Genomic DNA, 5000 nt, shown 5'->3' with positions numbered 1-5000 from the left:
CACAAAAATAAAACAAAAAACACATACACATACACATTTTATGTAGCACTGAATAATACTGAATTCCAAATCATTCACGAAACCTGTCCTTATACACAATCCCAGAGTGTCAATCTAGGTCAACCCACGAATACCTTTACAGACCCCTTCATAGTGACCCCCTCCCTACCCTTCCCTCCCTCCCCTCTCCAACTAAGCGACCCCCTCCTTACACCCTCCCTCCCTCCCCCGGCCTGAACCGATCCAGTTGAAGCGTCTGAATCCTGTTTTGCGCACGTCTCCATGACACCAGGCAGCTGTGCATGGCATTTCACAGGCTGCAGTCCCTTGTATAGCTGTGCGTACGTGCATACTGTTTGTGTCTCCGCGTGTAGCTCGAAAGATATAGAATTAGATAAGCAAATGGACAAGTGATTGATAATTTTGACTGGAGTGATCATGGGGTTTGTCAATAGTGTGGTTACTTGGCTGTCTGATTGATTTTCTGCATGACTCGTTAAGCTCTCATGAAATATGCAGTGCCTGGCTAAAAGTTCGCCGTCGTCTGTCTGTGTGCGTGGGTCCGTTCGAGTGTGACTGCGGGCGGCGTCGCGGGCGGCAGTCTGACGCTCTGTCTCCTGCAGGCCGCGTTGACAGCGGGCACGGGCGCGGGGATGGACAAGGAGGGCTTGAGCCTGGACACGGTGCTGGAGGTTCCGGAGGAGGCGACGCCCCTGTCCCGCTCACCTCGCTACGGCCCCGCCCACGCGCCCTCCTCCTCACCCGCGCCGCCGTCTGTCCTTACGCCCTCGCGCACCCGCTTGGAATCGTGGGCGGAAGATATAGAAAGCAATGGAGGGGACGGAGCGGCCGCGCGCGCGCGAGAGCTCATCGGGGCGGGGGGGACGGAGGCGGGATCCCAGCGGGAGGTGGCCCGGCTCAGCGACAAGGAGGGCTTCGAGCTGGAGTTGGCCGCCTGGGCCACCTCCGACGCCGCCAACTGCTACGGCCCGGAAGGCGTCGGCGACCGACTCGACGGCGTCCTCTCGACGGAGCGGCTCTCACGGGGGCGCAGCGGACGTCTGCCGCGCCTACACTCACCCGTCGAGGATTCCCGGGATCTCATGCACTCATCGGGATCGGTGCGGCTGACGGATCACCGCGAGTGCGTGGGTCGCGACGCGGAGGAGCCTCCGGGCCGCTGCCGGAAGACGGAGGCGTACCAGAAGCATCTCAGCAGGATGGCCAAGAATGCGCGTCCCTCCTCGAACCTATTCTCCCGACACGTGAGGCTGCCCGACATCGCCCGACGACCTGGCCTCAAGAAGAAGGTCAAGGGGTCTTCCGACAGGCCGTCCACTCCCACGCCCTCGGCCTCGTCCTCCAGATCCAACAGAGGATGGAGGCGGCAGGCACGGCGCTTTTCCGCCGTGTCCTTCGACCAAGAACTGACAGATCGTCTACACTCAGCTCTCAGCAACGTCCACGACAGCGATACCGACTCCGATACCAATGACGACAGCTACGGCGCCTCCTTCGGATCCAACGCAGACGTCGCGGAGGGCAGCGATGAGCGCACAGGAACGCCCATACCCTTCCTAATACCAGGCTCCATTAGCTTCAGTGAAGACTCAGGGGTTGGTAGTCCTTTTGACCCACTTTCGACATCGGCTGCTGAGGTGAAAGAGAAGTCGGCCGAGTTCGAAAAGAACCCAGCCGGCAAGCGTCGAGGTGTCTGGTTCGAAAACCCGAATAACGACGACGAAGGCACACGCGTCGAGAAGTCGCCGCCTCCTTCGCCCTCACGGAATCGCGATCTCAATAACGGAGAAGAAAACGCCATTCTTGACGAAAGAAAAACTCCAACAGAAACTCAACTTGAGACGGAGGTGAGAAGTTCTCCGGCCGTCCAGAAGTACATTCGCTCTCTTACCACGCGTATCATCAACGAAGGATATACGAACACGCAGGAAATCAACGAGGAGAAATCCCACGAGACCAAAGTCAACGCGTGGACCGTTGAACACAACATCCTTTTCAACGCACTGATGATCGTAGAGGAGGTGCTGAAGCAAGTCGTCAGCTTTATGAGTTCCAAGGGAGGGGAGTGGGACGAATCCATGGCCGAAGAAGCAGTGACGCATTTGCAGAAGAATTTTGGCGGCGAGGAGAGCACCAAGCAACTGGAAGCAGTCCCTGAAGAAGCGAGTTCGACTCAGGAAGTTCCCCTCGAGGGCGATCTGAAAATGAACGACTTCGAAGTGAAAGATGCGACTTTCAGAGGTTCTGAAAATCGTTCTCGTGCGACTCCCAACGCAGATTCGAGTGTCGAACGCGGGGTCAAGAGTGCAGTTAACACGCTCATTATCGATGCAGCAAACAATATTGCAAAAATGAACAAGTATGACAAAAGGAGGGTGAAGTCTCATGAGCTACAAAGACCTTTAACCACATCATCACGCATTATTACCTCAGCCATATCTCGAGAGGGGGACTCGCTTTCAGCGTCACTGAGTAGATTCCCGAAATTACCCTCCATTCACAAGAAAACAAAGGCAGAGCAAAGTGCGGAAAATAGTGACAAATCTGACGATACTCGACGACGAGAAAATGATAATGATAAAGAAGAAGAAACAGAAGAAGAACCTTTAGATCAGAATGAGGATTCGTTGGTTGCGAGAGATGACGACCGGGCTTTCCCGGAGGAGGAAAATCATGAGAGTGACGATAAGCCAGAAGACAATGATAGCACCCAAAGCAATATAAAAAACATAGGAAAACCGAGTGACTCTCTTTCTCTTGGAAATGGTCGGGATACACTTCCAGAAACCTGGGAGGAACAAGTGCCTTCCAGCACCAACACTCCAAGGGCTTTTGAAACTCACAATGTCAATGAGAATAATTCTCGAGATGATACGAATAACTTCGTAACTTCATTAGAAGATGCAGAGGAGTCACGCACTTCAGAAGTTGCAAATGATGATGGAGACGGTGCAGTTACAACAGGGACAGGTGAAGGAGATGAGAGAAACAATACAGCTTCTGCAGAAGATAATGATGCAGACGCAACAGGTATCACGGAAAGTAAGGAAAGAATCGAAGAAAACGTCAAAGAGAATGATGGCGTAGAAGGAGTTCCTAAAGAGAATGATGGTGTTGATGGAATTGTTGAAGATAGTGATGGTGCAAAAGGAAATTTTGAAGAGAATGATGGTGTGGATGGGGTTAGTGAAAGGCCTGGTGGTGTCGACATATTTCGCACAGGAGAAAACGAGGAAGCAGATAAGATCAATAAAGAAGAGGGAAAAGATGAAACCCCAAAGCCCGACATTGAAATCCCATCTTCCAGCGGTTTAGAATCCCCATCGTCTCTCGAGGGAAAAGAACCCCAGAATAACTTAGAGGACGAGAGTATAAAAGAATCCCAACCCCCGACGACCTCGCAAGACACACCATCCCCGTCTCAAGCCGAAACATCTGACCCAACGAGTCACCAGGAAGACCAAGCGTCAAATACGAAGCAAGACGCAGAGGTCACCCCTCCTGACGAAGACCAAGAAGGGCGAAAGGACACGCGCGAAACACCTGAAGACGAAGCAGACGATACCTTCGATCAACAGAGTCTTACACTAAGCCATAGACAAGCTCTCGAGGGCCTCAGACGTATTCCAGAGACGCCCATCGAAAGCATCTATTCGGGCGCCAACTTGAGTTTCTTCAGCTTGGACATTTCGCCTTCTGAATTGGAACGTATTCAGAATGATGTGTATAGCAATAAGTTCCCGATAGATTCCGAACTGGAATAAGAATGAACCGAAGAAGTTCATATTATGGATAAGAGGAAAGGACTAATATATGTTAACGACGAGGGATAATGTTGGTCTTTTGTGCTATTGGATGATAAGGTTATATATGAAGTGATATATATAGCAAGTTTGAAAAGGTGTGAGATCTTAGCAATCATATAAGCATACTGATAATAGGGAAAATCCATTAATCGTAATGGCTTATTCCATTATTCTCTGATTGCCGCATTATTGTACTTTATCAAGTTCTTGAATTCTTGATAATTCGAGATGAAATGACCTTTTTCAAAGCTCATATATATATATAATACTCGTACAGTTGACATTTCATTTTTGCGTACATACAGAGTAAATAGTGTAATTACTTGTGTGTTATATACAGTTTATGCAATGGACGATACACACACTTTTATATATCAAATGTTTTCAGCATATGTTTCCAAAAGATGTTAAAATTGCATACACGGATTACCAGAATTACACATGCCTGTGAACATGGGGTAAACATTGGTAGATGGGCAGATCATAAAGAATATTAAAATGATTTACACTCAATATGTTACTTGTATGTTTAGACGCAAATACACTCACACATTCCTTTATAATCACCGGGATGCTCAATGCAATGCTCATATAGTGTCACATGTTGCCACTTAATCATTTTTCTGTGCCTTAGTTAGTGCCTGCGTATGAACACCATGGAATATCGCGACAGCAAATGTACATAATATACATATATATATATATACATAGAGAGAGAGAGAGAGAGAGAGAGAGAGAGAGAGAGAGAGAGAGAGAGAGAGAGAGAGAGAGAGAGAGAGAGAGATAGGGAGGAGAGAGAACAAAGAAAGAAAGAGAGAGAGACAGAGAGGAAGAGAGAGAGAGAGAGAGAGAGAGAGAGAGAGAGAGAGAGAGAGAGAGAGAGAGAGAGAGAGAGAGAGAGAGAGAGAGAGAGAGAGAGAGAGAGAGAGAAAAGAGAGATAGGGAAAAGGAGAGAGAGAGAGAGATAGAGAAAAGGAGAGCGAGAGAGAGAGAGAGAGAGAGAGAGAGAGAGATAGAGAAAAGGAGAGAGAGAGAGATAGAGAGAAAAGGAGAGAGAGAATGGTATATCCACACATGGTTTGATGTGATATGAGGATATGAGACTACATCATGGGTGAAGATGAGATATATAGATTAGATATTGTAGAAACGTGTATCATAAGAGAACATTTT

The 5000-nt window shown here is 48.8% G+C and overlaps 1 protein-coding gene across 1 annotated transcript in view; it reads left to right on the top strand.

Moving 5' to 3' along the window:
* The window catches only part of LOC122253524 (uncharacterized), a 121899-nt gene that overhangs the window by 49888 nt on the left and 67011 nt on the right, over positions 1-5000 (top strand). The window lies entirely within an intron of this gene.

Source organism: Penaeus japonicus, unplaced genomic scaffold (assembly GCF_977035675.1).
Source record: "Penaeus japonicus unplaced genomic scaffold, GWHDUDI00000001_assembly GWHDUDI00000037, whole genome shotgun sequence".
Classification (NCBI taxonomy): Eukaryota; Metazoa; Arthropoda; class Malacostraca; order Decapoda; family Penaeidae; genus Penaeus; species Penaeus japonicus.
The sequence above is the reverse complement of the archived record's forward strand: the minus strand, read 5'-3'. Positions and strand labels throughout refer to the sequence as shown.